This window comes from Conger conger, chromosome 17 (genome assembly GCF_963514075.1).
Source record: "Conger conger chromosome 17, fConCon1.1, whole genome shotgun sequence".
NCBI lineage: Eukaryota > Metazoa > Chordata > Actinopteri > Anguilliformes > Congridae > Conger > Conger conger.
The window spans coordinates 6,829,327-6,851,667 of NC_083776.1; the positions used below are offsets into that span (position 1 = coordinate 6,829,327).

Below are 22,341 nucleotides of genomic sequence, written 5' to 3' on the forward strand. Positions count from 1 at the left end.
AGATGTTGTAAGGTTGCAGGTTTGAATCCCTGGGGAGATGTATTGCACCGCTTTTTGCATTTCCTTTAGACATGTTCACGGTTTAGAAAGTTAAAGCAAGTGGCTTGTTTTTAACTTTAAACATTAAATAGGTTTCCTCCACAAACTCTCAGAAATTAAGATACTAAAAATGCCTAAAAAGGTACAAATGCTTGTAAGTGGTGCTGTATCCTATTGGTACATACAACTGTACCCCTAACCAGGAATATTTCATTCATTTGTACCTTTTTTTCTCTTGTACCAAGAGAGAACAGCACAGCACAGCAAGTACACTCATGGTTCCTCTCATGGGCATGGTGACCAGACATACACCCGTACCATTCTGTGTGAAAATGTATAAATACAGTAACTTGCATGTTTTCCAGTAAAACCCAGCTATCAGCACCCTCCATCTATAGCCCTGTCACTTTAACTGTATCATGTCAAGATAATCTTCAGTCCTGTACTCATAGTATTAGCCATATTGCATTCATAACCAGACAAAGCAGTTGTACTTCTTGACACAAGAACTCTGGGACAATACGTGAATATTATCATTCACTGAGTGTGTACATTATCAATCAATATTGTTACACAATGCTCCATGTAAAATCTCCATGAGCATCAATATGTTTCTATGTTTTTTGCAGGTAAGAAAGTCCAGGAAAGCGATCTTTGTTTAATTCATTGAAACACCAAGAAAAGTGACTGTCGAATAGTCGATTACTTCCCTGGCAGAAGGAATCGTTTGTTGGTTCAGGGCCGGGCGGGATAGTTTCGGCTCTTGTTAAGGCCTCGGGTTAATGGAATGCGGGGGAGACGGAGTGCGCTCCAGACGCGTTTTTTATGCTCCGCCACTGCCGTTGGCGCTTACGCCATTTGACGCTTTTTGTTTCGTCGACGGCGGAGAAGCCGTGGAGTCGCGGATCTGATCGCTTCTGACACGCGCTCCTCCGTGGCTGCCCCGCTCGCGCGCAGGTGAGGTCTGTCGCGCGGCGTGGGCTCGAGCTCGGTCAGCCACCTTCGCCTCCGTCTCCTCTCCTCTCCTCTGCGCTGACAGGACGGATCCTCTCCCCCTGAACACGTACTCTGCCTTTCACACCGGGGGGGGGGTTCTCATTCCTCCTGCTTCTTTACATGTGTCCCCTTGTTAAATACGGGTGGGTCCTACACTCTCAGGAATAAAGTGCCAGTGGAGGTACACTTTTATTTCTTCAAGGATCAAATTTCCCAAATGTGCAAATAACCCTTGTGTCCCCAGCACATTAGAATACTTTACTGGCAATAAGCACACTTATCCAGAGTGTCTTACAACCTTAGCATCCATTGAGACACTCAGAAATAAAATGCCAGTGGAGGTACATTTTTGTTCTTCTAGGATCAAATTACCCCAAAAGTAGGCCTACAGTAATGTTCTCTTTGGGTGCAAATGAGTACATTTTCGAAAAAAAAAAAAAAAGGTACAAATTAATTATATATTGCTAGCTAGGGGTACAAATTTATGTACCCATAAGGTTCCACTCCAGCGGTACCTGCATTTGTACCTTTTTAGGCAGTTTTCTTACCTTTATTTCTGAGAGTGTATATTTGTATTTGTATATTTGACTTATTTATTTAATAATCTGCCAGACACTCTTGACCTCATCTGCTTGTGAGGCCATCTTAGCGATATACGCATTACATTACATTTTATTAGCAGACGCTTCAATCCAAAGCAACTTATGATAAGTCATTAGAACGACAGGACAGGTTGGGTAAAGTACGGTTCCCAAAGAATCCGTCCTTCTTCAGCCATGGATATCGAGTCTCGTACACATGGTAAGTAGGCCAAGTCGGTCAGTATGTTTCGGTCGTGCAGGTGACAAGAGTGCTGAAGACGAGGCAGTGTGTGAGGAAGAGCTATGATGAAGCATCAGCTTTGAAAGAGAGGAGCCAGCATGCAAGCATTCAGCCAAAGCAGTTAAGAGCCGCGCGGTGCTTAAAATCGTCGTAAAAGAAAAAAAAATCATCTCTGATATCCAAACACGGTGTGTGTGCTGTTTATTTGAACGGCTCCCCAGTCTCGGGCCTGTGTCACCAGGCCAGTGTGGCACACAGCTGGCACTGTTTCCGGTCGTTTGGGTGGCTGTGTGGTATTATGGGATGGGGAGCTGGACGAAAGGTGCCCGGTTTGATTTACAGGTAGGACACTGCCATTGTGCTCTTCAACACGGTACTTCACCTGCACTGTTGTAGTACACACGCGCAGAAATAAAGGTACCAGAAGTGCTTTAAAGGTACAAATGCTTATCTCTGGGGCAGTGTCCTATACATACATAAACTTGTAGCCAGCCCCTAGCCAGCAATATATAATTAATGTATGCTTTTTTTGCTTTGAAAATGTACTCATTTCACCCAAAGAGAACATTATTATTATGCTTTCATGGTCCATTTGGGAAATTTTATCATTGAAGAACAAAAATATACCTCCACTTTATTTCTGAGTGTCTCAATGGATGCTAAGGTTATAAGACACTCTGGATAAGTGTGTCTGCTTAATGCCAGTAAAGTATTATAGTGTGCTGGGGACACAAGGGTTATTTATCCCAAACATCATCAGTTCTAATGTCCACCAGAATAACATGTCAGTGAGGCTATGATGACACCGGTTTGTGCGGCTACCCATTAAGACTTGTCCAGTGGCAGAAACAGCCAAACAAAACAAACAGACTTACTGGCAGGTTGTGTGGTATGGGCACAACAGATCACCTGATGTCTGAGGAAGTGCATTCCATTTTTACATTTAAGAGATGCTCTTACACAGCGTACATGTTTTACATAGTCAGTGTTTACACTGCTGGAGGTGTGCAGGCTGAATGCTTTACTCAAAGGTACCACTGTAATGCCCGGTTCAGGACTCAAACCTGCAGCCCCCAAGGGTGTGGTGGTCCTGACCCTCATAATACAAGTCTGGTACAATATGAACACACTCTTGTAAATTCTACCGTGCCAGACTATCCCGGGTTGTGTTTTGGTAGTGAACGCTCACGGATGTGATTTATTGCCCGCGTCTGGAGAGCCTCTGTGTCAGAGTGCGCTGGTGTCAGTCCCGCATTCTTTCCGGAGGTTTCCGCGAGGCTGATTTTACGGCAGCCGGACTGGGCCGGCGCACCCTGCCCTGGGCCAGAGGACCCGGTCTTTACCGTTGAGCTGAGGATGACGGGCCGGCACCTTCAGCATCGTTTAGGCTCAGGGCCTGCAAGCTGCTGTTAGAATTGGAAGCCTGGCTGCTGCCAATGTCATGTTTGGATATTTAATTTGGTGAATATTCTGTGTCAGATTACTTTCTTTTCCGACGAGCTGGACTGGATAGTCGTGAGAATTGATCACATCCCTGATCATGTCTAAACTGGCCATTGGCTGTAGCTGTTTGGCCTGATACCTTGTTGTTGGTGGTTGAGGTGGGCTTTCAGAATGAAATCCGATTTTATCATCATTGTCAGCATCTACATTCATAGCCAGCAGCCATCTTACTGTCTCATAAATGTAATTAATTTTCTGCACCTAATCCGATTGTTCTGGACTATTAAGCAGTCACAACTGTACTTTGTCGGGAATTCTCCAATTATGCACTTGTTCCTTAGTTTTTCACAAATGTGTCTTAGCTCGTCAACATTACACACTCTCCGAAATAAAGGTACGAAAAGTGCCTAAAAAGGTACAAATGCTCGTCACCGGGACAGTACCCCATAGGTGCCTAAGTGTACCCCTAACCAGCAATATAAAATTGTTTTGTACCTTTTTTCTAGGAAAACGTACTCATTTGTTGCCGAAGAGAACATTACCGTACTTTCAGGGTACATTTGGGAAATTTGATCCTTGATGAACAAAAATGTACCTCCACTGTCACTTTATTTCTGTGTGTGCAGCTAACTATTAAATCATAGAATCAGTACTGCTGCATTTAAAGACCTATTACAAACCTATTATGTTTGGAATTATTTTGTAGCTTGGACATACTACTTGAAGTGCCAGTCAAATCATTAATGTCCTTTTTTGAACTGACTACCGCATTAGAATGGTGTTACCCGTTTAATAAAGATGGCTCTAGAAATGTATTACATGCCTTCGAATGTGCAGGGTCCCCAGTGAATATTTTTGTGGTGTTCAAGTCGGCTATAAAAAGTTTTCTAGCGGGTTGGGACCTCAGCTGTATTGGGGTTAACCTCATCCGTTTATGTCAAAACGTCTCTCCGGCTAGATTTACAACCTTCTAGACGTTCCGGCTTTTGCGCAATGGGTGACAATCATTTGGCTTTTAGTGTGTCATTAATAATGACCACCGAATGAATGTACAAAGCCTTTTAAAAATAGGCTTCTGGTGTATTCAGGTTGATTAAGATGCCAGCCACACTGGTCTGACCGCAAGCAATATATTGTATAGCCAAATGGTTCATCATAATAATTCATGATAATATTAGTAACAACGGTGTTATTAATAATAGCATAATTTAATAACAATGGTGCTATTTATTTTCAGCATGCATTTTATCCAATAGCTCATATTGTTCTAATTGCCCGTTACAAACGGATGCAGTAAGCAAGTGTTACTCGCCATTCAATTACAATACTTCTCCTAACCAATCACATACACCGAAGCTCAAAACTGTATTGAAAGAACTAGATTTAAAATTGTTATATTGTTGTAAGGCTTACGTTCACAATTTTTCCAATATACGGGCTTTTATATTTACACATTTATTGTTAAAAAATAGACTATGAGTTTCCAGTTGTCAGAAATGTTGACGGCTTGGTGAAACATGCACTGTTGTTGTTGGTAATGTTACAGTCATAAAATCATCCATGAAACGTACAGTTTCTTGTAGTCTAGTGGTCGCCTATCAATCAAAACAGATTTTATGTTTTGGGCTGACAAACGTTTAGATTTTTAACGTAATTTTCATTAATTGGCTGTTATTTTCAGAATTAAAGAACAATCTAATCGCCTGTCTTATGTCTGATTTTTCACTGATAGTTAACAGCAATGCTTGCCTGATTGTGGAAGGTGTATGCCACATTTGTCAGTACTTTGCGTTAATGATAATTGTTTTAAGTTGAATGTTGTTATTTGAATTTTAATTGTGACTTTAGTACAAAAGTAAAAAGTCTCTTCGTGTTTGCCCTTATAGTAATTCTCGTGCACGGGGTCCTCCTTGCGTTTTATTTTGTGTTCTCCAGATATGGCGGTATGACGCTGTCAATTGCTTCAAATTGGAGGGCCAGTAATAATTATATATATTTATAATTAATGTGCTGATTTAGCTGTGTTTTGAAGCTATGTCTACATTTCATACAGTTGTAGGTTTACGTTGGTCAAAAAAAAGACTGTTTCAAAGCCTGCGAGGGATAATTATTATTTGTTTTGTTTTGCATAAGCGTGTGGGTTTTGGGGAGCATGGTAGTCTATTTTTTAATAAAAAGTTAAAGTTGGGGTATAAAGTGGAAGCAAAACTTAGACTTGATTGGATGCAAGTCCTATTTGTACGCAGTTACAGTAGTTATTCTTAGTAATATAATGATAATGGGGAAGTTCCGGACGAAGCTACCTATTAGCATGTGTTCGGCGTATCAGGCGCGTGTCTGTGTTTGCCTAGTCACGCTCCGGGGGCCGTAGTATGACATCATCGCTGGTAATCCAATTAAACATGGTAATACTGAATGTAGCGGTGCGTTTTCTGTTGTTGTTTTTCACAGTCTGCCTATGTTGCGATTATTTCACTCCCGCCCATGAGAACGTATGATGAAAAGTATTGTCGATTGCATATTTTTAAAACTGAAAGCCCGAGGGATGCTCCCTGCGTTTGTAAAAATATTTAAGTAACAATACGGCTGTCACGCCACCTGTAGTGAAGGGTTGTCATTTTTTTCTCTTGCTGAATAAAGGGGTAAAAACGAACGCCCAGTGCATATAACAACATTTCCCAACAGGACACAGCGCAGGGAGTGATTCAATCAAAGCACAATGTCCAACGGTGATAACTTTAAGTATCGCACACTAAGGTTTTTTTGGGGTTTTTTTTTTAATCAGAAATTGAATGGCAATTCGATTTAATGGTCGCAATTTTTTTGGCTAGTGTCATTTTAATGTCGGTCTTCCAGTGAAAATTACCGTTTTATAAACGTTTTATAAAGGTTAACTTTAAATGGCTGAATGGCTGAACGTTCCATTTTTGCCCACAAAAAAAAAAAAAGACAAGTCCGGAGACATAATGCTAATTCAAAAAAACATATAGCCTCGATCAACCTGTTATAACTATTGTTGGAATTAAATTAATCAGCGGAAAGTAACATTATTCGTTGTGAATACCAATTCACAGGTGGAAAGTGTTTTAATTGGTTTGATCAACTTTGTCTTTCTCGTGCATTAATTAAAAGAAAGCAGTTTTGACTTATCACTAGGGGGGGAAGTGCACGTGCTAATGTATCCTGTGCGCGGTCGGCCGTTAATTGCGTTTTTAAAATACATTTCAGTGTTGCCCAGTTGGAAACTACACCTTTCGATTAGACCAAATGCGGCTTTAATATGGTGATATATTGCGTGTCTTTTTGTGTGTATGTTTTAATAAGCCTGCAACATGTAACATACGAGTTGTTCACAACCGTGAACCGTTTCAATTAGCTACGATTTAAGAAAACATGGGATCCCTATGGGCATATTCTAATAAAAATAATTGGAAAATTTAAGCGGGTATCATGTAATTGGATTTACAGTATCATGTAGAATCTGGGCAATAGCCATTTTAGTCATTCGATGTTGGAATAGGCAATAATGCAGGTCAAGGAGAAGTTCACTGAATCAGAGGAATATCGAAATCTTTCAGGAATAATTTATGTCAATACTTCTGGATTTGAATGTTAAAAATGTCCAGTTCTTTATGTAACTACGCTGTCTCATCGAGGCGGGACGCCTGCAAATCGACATTTTTTATTTTAATGACAGATAATGCGGCGACTCTCAAGGTTAACACCGTAATTACGTAGCCCGTTCAAATAAAGTTCAGATTTGACTTTTTCTGGTGCCGTGCTCATTAGAGACTAATCCTGTTCTTTCGTCACAGATGTGAAGGATAAAATGCTCCAGTCACGAATGAAAAGCCTTTACTGAGTGATAGTTGATGGTGTATTACTTGCGAAATACATTCTGTAGGCTAAGCCTTCCGAAGAACTTTAAACCTTAGGCATAACCTGTTTGTCGCGGATCATGCTCTTTTCTCAACCGTGCGTTATGGAATTATCACGATTTAGCATTATGCTGGTACATTTTATTAGGCTATTAAAAACGATGTGAATCAGAGCGATGTCAAGCTAAACAATGTGAAACTACATAGCCTATAAACTATTATCAGCCCGCCTTAATCTGTAATAAAATATAGGCCCTTATGGCAATAATGTGAATAATAAACACAGATATTTGTGATATATTTGTTATATTAATTGTGTCGGCCTAAATGATGGCCTTACTATTGCATTTAGTAGATATTAAATGGTATTATATTTGCTACATATGAATATATAAAAGGGTAAAACTTGGTCAACGAAAGCAGGTTTGTGCTTGCGGCTAAAATGGGTGAAGATCAGTCTATATTAATGAACCAAGAAAACGGCTGAAAATGAAAATATTCTCACAGCAGCCTTAGAGTATGAAGCTGCAGAAGATTGTCGCAATAAAGTAATACTGATCTGTGCCTGCTTTGGTTTTGGTCTTTTAGCCAACGTTGCGTAATTATTATTTAAAATCAATCAGTTACTGCTCATTGTGACATCCTCGGTAATATGCTATAGGCTACTGTTAACAACAATTGCATTCTGCAACTAAATTCTGCTCTAAAGCAACAGATCTGGGATCATCTAACCCAACTCTTATCCTAATCCTAATCCACGCCATGTGTGACACTGGTTCGGAATTGGTGCACATAGGTGTCACCTAATTTAGTTACGTAAAGGGACGCACAGGCCTAGTCTCTTCCTCGTCTCAGCACTCCGTAGTGGGACCACACGTGACTACCCTAGGCTGCTGTTGTGGCCTGTTTAATATGTGTCAGCCGGCCTCAGGACTTGAAGCTATAATGTCTTGCAAGTATTTTCTTACAAAAAGCTCTGTACTGCGTGAATTGAGGAGTTAATCCGGTCAGAACGAACGATGTCCGGTTAATGCACCGCGACCGAGAGGGACCCAGTACATGGCGCACGAGTGTCCAGGAATCTCCATCACTCTCCGTCAGAGTCCAGGTGTTTTCACATTAAACGACCCTAACAGAATGATGAAGCGTTGACAGGTGGACGTGGCCTGTATTAGATAATGATCTTTCAGAAAAGTTAAGTTGGACTTTGATTTATGGAAACTGCCACTGTCACTGTCGCAAAAAAAAAAAAAAAAAAAATGTTTGGATGCTGCTGTCCAGCTTGTTTTTTAAGTGTATTAGTGCTTTGATGAACTTCGCGGTGATATGCCTTAAAGAAAAAATTATAATAATGGAAATGGAAGGTAATCTGGGAACAAAATCTGCCCGTAAAAATTGATGCGTGCGTATATTGGAATTATTACGATATACCTAAGTATACAGGCTACATTCAGAATAGCAAGTACAGTAGAACCTGTCGGTGAAAAACTGTGTAAAAATATTAGCACTGAAAAACGATTCAATTTCCCCAAGTGAATCTTAAATTGGTGTTTAAAATTATAATTTGGCTTTAAAATGATTTTGTATAGTCCCGCTACCATTTTCCAAAATCATCTTTTAATCTACGTCTGTTTAGACTTGCTTTTTTAATGTATTGTATATTGGATTTCATGCTTCGGGCTGCCATTGCGCTCAGCGTTGCATCTGATCTGACTACCTACCAGCTCTACAACATGGGTTTCCCTCCTTCTTCCCGGTTCTTACGTGATGTTTATTCGTCTGTGCCGTGTTGGTGACGGGAGAATATCCCACCCCAGCGGGCAGTGTTGAGACCCCAATCAACAAGTGCTACAGTGTAGGAGTTTATCAAGAAACCCGGATTGATGTCGCGTAAAAGACCCGTGTCAACCGTGCCTTACAGCACTGGCATATCTTTTGTCAATCTGCTGAGTGGCTTGTTTTGGGTTTTAGGGGGGCGAGGGCGAAGGGGAGGGGGTTTCTGCCAGAGTCTCCGCTCGGCCTTGCCCCCTGCCATGCGTCCTGAGAGAGTGTAATCCCTTCCGCGCGGATTTAGGGCTCACGTGACGATGATGGCTGCCATTTTCACCGTTAATAACGCCGTGCTCGGGTGTGCCTCCGGGTCTCGTTTGAATTCCTGCATGTAAATGATTTCTGGGAACATTTGGTTCAGTTAACAGCTTGATTTCCACCGGCCTTAATACACTCGGCTAACATTTTGTGATATTAATAATAGGAAAGAACATTCTTCTTCTCTTGAAGATTAATTAAAGTCTTAAATTGTTGCCATTCGTGCGTTTGTTTCCTTTGTGCCGTTGTGCCCAGGTAAGCCCAGGGAGAGGAAGTGAGCTCGTGACGCAGAGATATGGGTTTTCAGACACAGTTTTCTCCTGTATGTGCCAGTTGCTGCCTTGGCCCAAAGCCCGGCTCATTTCTGTGACAGGGGCTGTCCCTCAGTGTTGTATGTCTTATAGGGTCATGAGGTGGACATCGTGATTAAGCATTTTATTTTAGTATATTTATTATACAATCTGCTTTATGGCTAAACTGATTGGAAATCTCACTAGTGCAAAAAGGTAACAATGCTTGTTGCTGGGTGGTCGGTCCTTGTATGCCAGCAATATACAATTAATTAGTACCTTTTTTGCTTGGAGCAATCTTATTTTGATCTGCAGGTGTAACAGTAGAAACATGTACAGAACACCACATGGAAAGGCAGTTATTGTAATTCTCTACCTGCTATACATAAGCTTTCTGTTTTAATCTGTTTTTTTTTAAACTTAATTCTAAAATTTGCTGTAGTTATGTTCAGTGAAGGGTAGTATTTATATTATTTGTTGATTTCATTCATTAATTTATTCATTCAAACATATTATACATAGGTCATTAAAATCATAAATATTATCATAAATCCTTTCAAAATCAGTTATTAATCTATTATCACTCACTTGTTATAATTTGTTTGCACTCGATTCCCTTAGGAAAGCAATTGTGTAATTTGTATTTTCACATATTAATTTAATATATAGAAAAATCCACATGTGAACTGAATGTTTTGACGTGTTTGGCTTTTTTTCACGTGTTAATAAAAAATTCCACATGTGAAAACAAAAACGTGCGATATGAAACCACATGAAATTCCACATTTTACATGTGACAGACAGATTTTCATTTGTGAAAGCAAAATATGTGGCCTGCAATATCAAACCATACCTATTTCCGCTAGCAACAAAAGTGGGATTATTATTATTGTTTACATGTGTACTCTTCACACGTTGTTTTTGTAAGGGATGTGGTGCTGTTGACAAATTGGGCTTCTTTATATCCGGTACGTGAAATTATGCTTTGAATAAAACATGCTTTTTTTTCTTTTTTTTTTACCTAATGCTTAAATTTGTTCTTGTTAGTTTGAGTGAAGGGTAGCATTTATATTATTACATTTACATTTACATTTTTGTCATTTGGCAGATGCTTTTAATCCAAATCAGGAGGTAGGACTAAGGTACAGCTTGAAAAGGTGTGTTTTTAGTCTGCGTCGAAATAGGGGGAGGGATTCTCCTGTCCTGACAGTGGTAGGCAAGTCATTCCACCGCTGAGGAACCAGAACGGAAAACATGCGTGAACGTGCAGCTCGACCGCCAGGTATTAGTTACATTTCATTCATCCGTTCAGTTTAGTTTAATTTAGTTTAGTTTAATTTAGTTCAGTTTATTTTAGTTTAGGTTTGTTTAGTGCACAGCAGTCACCGTTTTGGTTTGGTTCCCAGCCCTTGCCATTGTACCCCTGAGTAAGGTACTTGAGCTGCCGCTGTAAATACCAGGCTCTCTAACTGGACCGTATGTGAAAGAATGTACGCTGTAAATCACTGGATAAACGCACCTGCTGAAATATAAAATAGAAATGTAACAGCAGTGAGTGAGAGGATGAGAAAATGACACGCTCGTATGTTACAGCGATCCGTTTCTGTTTTTAATCTGGCTTGCAGCGCCTCGCTCCTGATTTACATCTTCCACGACAAACTTTTTCCAGAGCCGAGGCTCTAGGTAATCTACCGTTAGCGACTGTTAAAACATTCAGTTCCCTTTGATATGGAAAACATCTCCCCCTGTCCCAACCGCCAGGGCCGCCTGAACCCGAGCGACCGCAACACACAGGCCCTCACTGCCATGGAGTTTTCACTCCAACCAATTAACGCTGCCTTAATTGATTCCAATTATTCACTCAGCCATGCGCATTTAACAACATTATTGCATAAGCAGCAGTTGTTGTTTAGACCACACAAATGGCAGATGTCACTTTATATACATTATGTACAAACCTACAGTCCCAATTCAGCAAACTAATTATATAATCAAGATCTGAGGCTGGAATAAAAACCAGCACACACACACACACACACACACACACACGCGGCCCACCATGGCACTGAGAGACCAGCACACACACACAGCCCTCCAGGGCACTGAAAGACCAGCACACACACAGCCCTCCATGGCTCTGAGAGACCAGCACACACACAGCCCTCCATGGCACTGAGAGACCAGCACACACACACAGCCCTCCAGGGCACTGAGAGACCAGCACACACACACAGCCCTCCATGGCACTGAGAGACCAGCACACACACACAGCCCTCCATGGCACTGAGAGACCAGCACACACACACACCCTCCATGGCACTGAGAGACCAACACACACACACACCCTCCATGGCACTGAGAGACCAGCACACACACAGCCCTCCATGGTACTGAGAGACCAGCACACACACACCCTCCGTGGCACTGAGAGACCAACACACACACACACCCTCCATGGCACTGAGAGACCAGCACACACACAGCCCTCCATGGTACTGAGAGACCAGCACACACACACCCTCCATGGCACTGAGAGACCAGCACACACACACCCTCCATGGCACTGAGAGACCAGCACACACATGGCACTCCATGGCACTGAGAGACCAACACACACATGGCCCTCCATGGTTTGAGACTGCTGACGTAGGCCATGGCTTGAGCATCTTGAACCACACAGTACCACTCTTTTATGGGCGGATGCAATGAGTCACTGAGTTTAATGGGGTCACCCACAACAAAGTGCAACTCACTTGTGATGTCATAACCGTGTGGAATTTGTGGCCAATGAGGTGCTGTGAGCCGCCCCAGGGGACTTCTATTCTCTTAGTTTATTGGTTCATCAATCCGGGATTAAAATCCCATTGAGGAGCTGAGTATTCGTTATTTGGAAGGGGCTGGCTAAGCAGATTGGCTCGTGGTGACGCACAGACGCTGAACGCAAGGTGAATTTGACTCATCCCGTGTCGTGTGTGTGTGCCGCCCCCCCCGGTGAATATGTGTGTTGCCGTCACCGCGGATGCCCCTCCCCGCGCCCCCAGCTGTGTAAGAATAAACCGCTCACGCCGAACGCGGGCGCGCTGACCTTCCCCGCGAGTCGCGGCTCCGTTGCCCCGTGCAGGACGCGGGTGAGCGGGCTGCGGGCCCTATGACGGCCGCGTGGACGCTTCGCGGCGAGGCGGAGGGGCGCAAAATGTCCGAAATGAGCTCCCGTTATCCACCATCCGGCCCGGCGGACAGCACGTGTCATCGGCGGAATCCTTTATTCAGACATAAAGATCCTCATTCGCTATTCAGACTGGGGAAGTGACTGTCTGCCCACATGTCAGTATAATGCAGAATATTCTTTTTCATCAGTATTTACATATTAAAATTAATTTGCCTCATTGCAGTAAAATGGTTTGCTCTGATCCCTTTGGCTGAGCCCAAACGTTTGAATGTAAACCAATTATATACTCCACTGTAATTACAACTACAAGGAATTTTGTTCCCACAAATCAAATGCATGTCATTTATTTTCAGTATAGTCTGAAGTTTTAGATTGTGTAACTGTACATCAAACATGAACCTGTGTATATGTGGAGCATTTGGAATATACAGTATATCATGTTATCTTTAGGCTTTAAGCAGCTGCTTTTCCAGAGCATGTACAGATTATTATAAGAATGATTTATTTTTGCTAATAGTTCATTTATACTGCTCGATATTTCGATTGCTTGTCTTGCAACAGTGCTGCTCTGAGAATCAAAGCTCTACTAGCTTGGAGTTTCAAACCCAGTTCCTCAACAATCAACGTTACATCTTTCATTCCATGTGTCAGCATCCAGTCTTAACGCCCTTTCAGGATATGATGTAATATGCTGTTCACTGGCGGAAATCGCCAGGCTGTCGTCCATCGTTCGGCCTTTCTGTTCGTTACAGGATTCAGTACTGCACACACTACTGAACACGTTACTGCTCACACGCTACTGAACACAGTACTGCACACATGCTGCAGCACACAGTACTGCACACACTACTGAACACGCTACTGCTCACACGCTACTGAACACAGTACTGCACACATGCTACTGAACACGCTACTGCTCACACAGTATTGAACACGGTACTGCACACGCACGGTATTGAACACGGTACTGTACACGCACGGTATTGAACACGGTACCGCACACGCACGGTATTGAACACGGTACTGCTCACATGGTACTGAACACGGTACTGCACACACATGGTATTGTACACGGTACTGCTCACATGGTACTGAACATGGTACTGCACACGCATGGTATTGAACACGGTACTGCTCACATGGTACTGAACATGGTACTGCACACGCATGGTATTGAACATGATACTGCTCACATGGTACTGAACAAGGTACTGCTCACACAGTACTTCTCACACGGTACTGAGAGGCCATCTGATGTATGGAGCGCCGTGTGCCATTGTGGTTAGGTCACTACACTGAGAGGTTTGCGGGTTTGAATCCCCTGCTGTCATTGCTATTGAACCAGGGGGCTTTGCCTCGGCCTCTCCAGTAAAAACACAGCTGAATAAGCAGTGCCGCTGCGCGCTGTGCCTCAGCACTGACCACATCAGTCACATCAGGGCTGCAGGCGGGGTTCAGCGCCGCTTTTACTGCGTGAGGAACGAGGGCCGAAAAGCCTCAGCACTGCGACCCTGCCCACGTGTTTATGGAGGAACAGCGGTCTGCAGTAGAGCTGCAGAAACACAGCGGTCTGCAGTAGAGCTGCAGAAACACAGCGGTCTGCAGTAGAGCTGCAGAAACACAGCGGTCTGCAGTAGAGCTGCAGAAACACAGCGGTCTGCAGTAGAGCTGCAGAAACACAGCGGTCTGCAGTAGAGCTGCAGAAACACAGCGGTCTGCAGTAGAGCCAGGCTGCAGAAACACAGCGGTTTGCAGTAGAGCTGCAGAAACACAGCGGTCTGCAGTAGAGCCAGGCTGCAGAAACACAGCAGTCTGCAGTAGAGCTGCAGAAACACAGCGGTCTGCAGTAGAGCTGCAGAAACACAGCGGTCTGCAGTAGAGCTGCAGAAACACAGCGGTCTGCAGTAGAGCTGCAGAAACACAGCGGTCTGCAGTAGAGCCAGGCTGCAGAAACACAGCGGTCTGCAGTAGAGCTACAGAAACACAGCAGTCTGCAGTAGAGCTGGGCTGTTATGTTGTGTGTTTCTGTGCTGGCTCTTGGTCAGGATTTGGCCCTGATAGCCATATTGAAAAATGTCAGGTCTCATTGCTGGAATGAGCGCTATGTAAATGCAGTCTATTTACCGTTCAGCGCTGGGAGTCGAGGCTCCGTAGAAACAACGACGTTTCTGTGGGAGTGAGGTGCACTGACTGGAGCTGGCATGTCCGATGAGACTCCTGTCCGATCATCTGTGGTTCCGTTCTGTGCGTTTTTCCGAGAGGAGCGAATGGTGATTCAGGACAAAGCTGCCAAAAAAAAAAAGGTTTTTCTGCTACCTTTATCCTGCTAATGTGTTTGAAATTCTGGGGAGAAGGGCGTGGAAGCAGTTCAGTCAAGTCGATGATTCGAGGTCAGTGTTTCCTGGGAGGGATGAAGGCTCATTGATGCACCGCGATCGAATGACCAGTGGGCACCTCGGTGCTCCCAGGCCAGAGCAAAATTGTCCTTGAATATTGTAGCCATCCAGGACCAGACTGAAATAGTCAGTGCACATTATGGTGCTCTGGGACCAGACTGAAATAGTCAGTGCGCACATTATGGTGCTCTGGGACCAGACTGAAATAGTCAGTGCACATTATGGTGCTCTGGGACCAGACTGAAATAGTCAGTGCACATTATGGTGCTCTGGGACCAGACTGAAATAGTCAGTGCACATTATGGTGCTCTAGGACCAGACTGAAATAGTCAGTGCACATTATGGTGCTCTGGGACCAGACTGAAATAGTCAGTGCACATTATGGTGCTCTGGGACCAGACTGAAATAGTCAGTGCACATTATGGTGCTCTGGGACCAGACTGAAATAGTCAGTGCACATTATGGTGCTCTGGGACCAGACTGAAATAGTCAGTGCACATTATGGTGCTCTGGGACCAGACTGAAATAGTCAGTGCACATTATGGTGCTCTGGGACCAGACTGAAATAGTCAGTGCACATTATGGTGCTCTGGGACCAGACTGAAATAGTCAGTGCACATTATGGTGCTCTAGGACCAGACTGAAATAGTCAGTGGACATTATGGTGCTCTGGGACCAGACTGAAATAGTCAGTGGACATTATGGTACTCTAGAACCAGTTTTGAGTCACGTTATTTTTGGAACTTCTCTCTCCTCCTGGCAGGAGGGTACCTGTAGAAGCACCTGGCTCTGGCCTGGCCGAAATGAGCAGGTCAGGTAGTGCGGGTTTAATTTGATGACGGGAATGTAGAAACAAAAATGGAAGCTGGAGCAATGGGCAACCCAGCCCTCTGCTTGACATTTTTAACTTTAACTGAAGAGTATGATTCTTCAGAGCGTTTTAAGTATTCTAGAACTCCATGGCTTCCAATTACAAGTAGTGAGTATTGCATCAGCATTAGAACGTTCAGCTAAGGACATTCCAGTCGCGTGTTTGTTAGGTCGGCGTTAGCACGTTCGGTTAAGAGAATATTCTGATCAGGTGTTCGCGACCGCGCGCGCATTAACGGGTTAAAACAGGCGCTTGTCAGACAAGCGGCGCCCGGGCGTGGTCTTCCCGCAGCTCTGTGCAATGTTATCTCCGCGGCCCCGCGTGCTGGAAGGCCCCGGGTACCGCGGATTGGCTCTTACGGCTGTCCATGGATGACCTTGCTCTCAACACCTAGCGCCTTGGAAACCGTCCCAGTCCTGCGGATCACAGTTTGGACCTCCCCCAAGTTTTCGTGCCCACAGATGTTGCCGCGGGCTCAGACACTATGTCAGCTTCTCTGTGGTTTTTGGAGGGTGGGACAGAGAGGATGATTATGATGGCCGTTTTTTACGGGGTGAAATCTGCGCATTTCTGCAGCACTCCCTTAAAATTGATATTATATTAATATGATTAAAATAGTTTTTCAATTCGTTACAGCGTTAAATGAGAAAAAAAACGCCAACATAGCCTATTATGCTCTGGATAAGATCGTCTGCTAAATGCTTGTAATTTAATGTAATATATTTTGCTTCCATGCAATTATTACAACAATTACTGCAAGCTACTGAAAAACGTAGGCTACATGTAAAGTATTTTAACAAAACTGTAGTGAATAAAACCTTTCTCTCTCGCTCTCGCTCTGTGTGAGTGAAGAGCTGAAGAAACAGAGACAGACACTGCCCATAAAACAGCAATGAACATGTTTGCGGATCTGTTAAATATTTCCATATGTCTGACGATCATAATCTGAATAATTCCACATGCGCAGAGTTTGTTTAGGCATGGTTGGAAATGAACTTCGACCGATCCTTCGCTGATATTATAAATATGGAAGTGTCTGAAGTTACTATTAAATCAAACATCAGGATGTTGTATTCTAGATCACATCAAAGAGAATATATGGCATGCCATGCACGTTTTAAAGCTCTGAGTACCGTTATTGAATCTTAATGCAACTATAGCAGCCTATTGTAACGCATTCAACACCCTGACCTGCCTTTTCTAACACTTATGTGGGGAAATATAATCCACAATACAAACGAGATAATCTTTTTCCGTCGTAGATTGACTTATTTTGCCTCAAAACTAAAATTAAATATCCGTTTGTTTGTTCGTCCAACTTCACAACGCCAGTTATATTTTTGAAATTGCTTTTAATTTGACTATTGGCTTCCGTGCCCAACATAAGCATGTGATGATTCAAAAGGCCAAGAGTGGATTTGCATTTGGTGTCACCTCTAAAGGTTAATAAAAGAAAATTCAATGCTTGTGGCAACGCGTGATTTATACTGACTGAACTGAGTTCTTTTTTTTTCGGCTAGTTTATGTCACCAATTCGAACATGTGAGCAGAATACTTTCCACAATAGTAATACAGAATACAGAATACTAACGCATTGCGCTAAACTTGGGAAGCCAGGCGAAGTTCGCACATTAGTTTTCCTTTCAAAACTTTCATAAAGTTTCTTTCTTCTGTTCTTTGATCCAGCCTGATGCTTTTCCGTTAGCCCTGCACACGCACCGGGTAGCCTATTCGTGCAGGCGCCAGAAATATTTAATGTGAATAAACATCGCCTTCACGATGTCCGTTACAACACCAAAACAACGGTTCAAGTCGTTAGGATTTGTTTTTTTTTTGTCGAAGCCGGAAAAGAATACCATGAGTCAAATGCACTTGTAGAACATGACAAGCCCCGCTGAGTCCACTTCTGTAGTACGTTGCTAAAATCAAACTTTTCAGAGCTAATTACAAATAAATTATGATGTGCCCACTAAGTAATTGATTTAATGAAGTTCCTATGAAACTATTAAAATCGGGTATAGGTCAGGCGAGAGACACCCTGCAGTGCCCATTGTCAGATGTTTAACTCAACCAATCTCCTCGGAAAGACATCGGGGCTAATAGGTGAACTCACAGCTGCCGGAATTGGACTCCGGCAAGAACAACGAGTTGTCCCTAAACTTTGCAAAGCAACTCCAGCCATTCTTAATCGAACAGGACAATCGCCCTTTCCATTACCTTGCAAATCTTAAATTGGGCTTCCCCGCGAACTATTTTGTTTAATACAAGACCGCAAAACGTGAAAGCATATCCCAACTGACAGTATCAGACGCACATTGTCGGATCTGTCCTCCTAATTGAAAAAGAAGTTTTCATATACTTACAGTGCGCTCTACTGAGAAAAGTTCAGGATCACACCCTTCATAACTTTGCAGTTCCGAAGAGAAGCGTGATTTAATGGGTGGGTTTTGAGCAGAGAAGTACCACGTACAACTGCAACTGGACTGTAATTTTTTCTGACTTATTGGGGGAAACTTAAGCTAGCAGCCAGGTAGGGTGCATGGACGATTTTGGCAAAATGCCTAGATAATGAATTTGTGCCCAGATTTCTGGGTCTGGCCTCTACACAATAGACCGCGTGGATATCTGAAGAACAGGAGAACATTTAGTATAAATTCAAAGATGATTCGCAGACGTAACATGGATTTTGCCTGAGCTTTAGAAAAAAGTTTGCAGACTCTCATTCCATTTTGAATGATTTTTCAGGTTAGAATGTCGCAAAGACAAGGTATTGTCAGACTAGCCAAGATGGAAGGTTGACGATTTTAACGCAGCTAAGTATACAAATAACATGTAAATTAAGGTTTTATTTCGTAAAAATGTGTTTTGTGACTTAAAATGTTATCCCTCCCCGGGCACGTTGATATCAGTTTTAAATCTGAATACTGCTTAACCTTGGACTGGGAAATACATAATTAGATGTATTCATAAAATCGCATAGGCTATTGTGTGTGCCTTAATAATGGGATACATTTTGTGTAGTTACGGAATCAAATTGATTGAAAGCAAGTTTGTTATGAATGTGCCGATTGAAATGGTTCTAATTAAACTTCTAGAACTAAAAAAAATAAACATAGAAAATGTGGAGATAACGTGTAAAATGTGTTCAGCATGACGTGGTGATCTTTTGCAGTTCAAACATAGGTTTAAGGAGTCGGGCTAATGTGTTTAATGAAGGAAAGTCGTTAAACAAAACAGTTATTTCTTAATTTGATGTGGGCTGTCCTCGTGCGCTAAAGCGCATAATCAAACATTCACGTCTGTTAATCCTTTTGGCTTTTCAGCGTTTTCTCTCGGATTCAAATGGAAGCATTGAGGAAACATACGCCATTGGCTTTTGAGGTTATTTTAAAATTCACCGTTTACTTCTTTAAACACAAGTAGTTGTAAATCAGACAGAAAAGGGCCAGGGAAGACTAACTACCGTTACAAGATTTCCTTTCATCGCTTGAAGAAAACGGACAAAGCCTAAACCGAACTCGGTTACAAGCCGCTTTAATTAACACCAGCTTAAGCAGCTGAACAGCCAACTGAAGAAAAAAAAGTTAAAAGAAGACTTTCAGGCTCAGTGTCCCTTGACAAGTTCTTTTTCGCGGTGTCATTCAATATTTAATGCACTGGTCTCGCAATGCCAGTGCCTCTCCCGTCTCAACAAAAAACATTCCTAGCTACAGTAATTGTCCCCAGAACTACAGCCTACGTGCAGTGGAAAGAAAGATAAGAATATATATTTAATACACTTCAGTTGCAAAGAGTGTGGTCTCTATTCTTCTCTTTGTCTCTTTCTTAAGTGGAGAACTTGTTTCCTTTTACCACACATAAGAGATGTTTTAAATCCTTAACCCTTAAGGAGTCCTTGTCAACAATTGTTTAACTTAAATGCTTTATAAGTGAACTGATTATTTGGGGGGAAAAAACGTATAAAAAAATTATTATTATTATTACACGTAGGCCTACCTGATGATTCTGACAAATGAAAATAACCTCTTGCCCTTAACTGGGATAAGTATATGAAACAGAGAAGCCAAGCCTCCGTGTGTTTACCTTTGTGTGTGTGTGTGTGTGTGTGTGTGTGTGTTATTGAATACAATAAAACTCAAGCTTGTCATTAAAATGGTCTCAATTCCACGTAGTTAATTTGCAAACACGTTCATTTAACCCAAATGTGTATTTTCTCTTTGCCCTCGTATAGAACTTTCAGCAAGGGTTTTGCTTGCGGAAAGTTGACATTTCAGAAAGAATCTGAATTGACAGCGTGTCTTTGGGTAAACGGTTTACTCCGACGCCTTCGTAGCGTTGAATAATGGGGGCAGAATGGAGGAGAAAACTAACGGTGTTTTCACTTCGACTTCTTCTTTGTCCTCCAGAAAGTGGCGTCTGCAAGTCTGACTTAGTACGTTACTGATTTGCAGGCTCCGCGTTAAGGCAGTTCGTGTAAGTGATTTCCACCGGCATCTTGGTAAAGGAGAACAAATCGTCGACAAAAGGAGCCTTTTCAATTCAGCGGCGTTGTTAGGACAACCAAAAACTATTCGTCAGATAATAAGTTCCACTTCAAAGCGTTTCTCATTCAACGGTGACTGCCTCTCTCTTTTATGGAGTCCCCTCTTTTTCACTCCGACGAATCACCCGTTATTTTTCATCATGTTTATTTATCCACCATTCACCGAGCACTTGTATTAAATAAACAAAGAACAACCACCCCCCCACCCCCCACCCCTACTCCAAACACGAGTTTAAAGACAAAAGATGGGTAAATGCAACCGCTTGGTTGTTTCAAACCCAACGTGAATACTTAGAGAGAGTTGGTAAGAAAGGAGGTTAGGGGACCGAAATATGTAGGATTCTGACGAAGGGAAAATTGACTGAACTAACGTGGCATGAAACTAAAGGTCAACGCAACTGTATCTTAATGAAGTGTCGCGAATCGAGGCTGGCTGTTTTGAATGCAGCCCGCTTTTGGCGCGCCCATTGCCATAGCAATCGTAACGCTCCGTTTTTGATATACAATAAAAGCAGTAGTCTGAATTTCAAAGCATATGTCTTTGAACTTCGCGCTGCTTGATTAGCCTCTTGCCACTTTTTTGTCTGGGGGGTGTCGTTCCTCTGCGTATTCTTCTGGTGTTCGTGTTTTGTTTTTTTGTTTATTTGTTTGTTTATTTCCACTTTTCGAAACTCGATAAGACAAAACTACCGCGAGGAGACGCAAAAGACGCAAGAACAGCGGCTGAAGCATCATAACAGTCGATTCACATTCACCTGTGTCTAGTGTATTCTTTGTTTAGAATGCTAAGTGGTTCAGAATGTTTTGGGTTTCCGCCTACCTCTTCTCCGTGTCGCTCCATACATTAGTGTCTGCTTGGTTATCATAATGATTTTTTTCTTTTTTTATACTACACGAGGGTGTTAAGACACAGCCTACTATTCTCTGCCCAATGAGTTATAGTAACTTCATTGCAAATACTGTGCCGTGATGAAGGCTACATATTGTTGAGATCTTTGGTGCTATATGAAAGAAGATACCCTGCCGGCTTTGATGACAGACGGTTTAGTGGCAGTAAGTGGTTTTCGACAAGATATATTCTAATGTGAACTCTGCGCCTGGCAAGTGCTATAGAAATCCTAACGCGCCGTGAAGATTGTCCAAGCGCCAAGTCTTCCGCTCCGCAGTCGATTACTTTGAAGTGGAGCAGGGACTTGCGTTGGTCAATTTTAATTCTATGGACTGGACAGGGGGACACTTTGAAAGTGAGACTGCGCGTTGTAACGGTGGAAATAAGAGGGGGAAACTTGTTTTATACACTCTATACAAGAGCCTGCCTATTGTCAGATATCTTTTATCTATTATATTTTCCATGAATGATTCATGCTTCGGCGGCTTTGTGCCGCCCTGTCTTTCATAGCGAACTCCATTAGGGAGGTAGGCTATAAGTATCCCCATTGACCAGCGTCTTCATTTATGTGGCTACTATTCTTCAGAGTGTGTTATTTGTCTGCCTACACAGTGTAAACTTTTATTTAACGCCCCCCACCCACCCCAAAAAACACACACAGACACAGAATTGGCCACTCATATATATAGTGAAAACTGTTAAAACTCATAGCTTGTTATACTGAATGTTACTTGTATGACAGCCTGAAGATACTCTGAAGGTAGTTTAAGTTTTTTTTTTCTTGTTGGTGCAGACATTTTGGTTTATTGCTTTTTTCCCCCCACCACAATGTATTCACAATGGAGTACGAGCATATTGCTAATCTCACGCCTTTATGTTGTCTGTTTTCAGACTCAATCCCTGTGTTATCATTGTGA

At 42.5% G+C, this 22,341-nt stretch overlaps 1 long non-coding RNA gene across 1 annotated transcript in view; it reads right to left on the bottom strand.

Annotated features, from left to right (window-relative positions):
• LOC133116431 (uncharacterized) overlaps positions 1-18,484 on the bottom strand; it is a 28,007-nt gene extending 9,523 nt beyond the window's left edge. Inside the window, exon 1 of the long non-coding RNA XR_009705868.1 lies at positions 18,356-18,484. This is a non-coding gene — a long non-coding RNA (uncharacterized LOC133116431). The remainder of the gene's footprint in view (positions 1-18,355) is intronic.
• Positions 18,485-22,341: the final 3,857 nt, after the last annotated feature.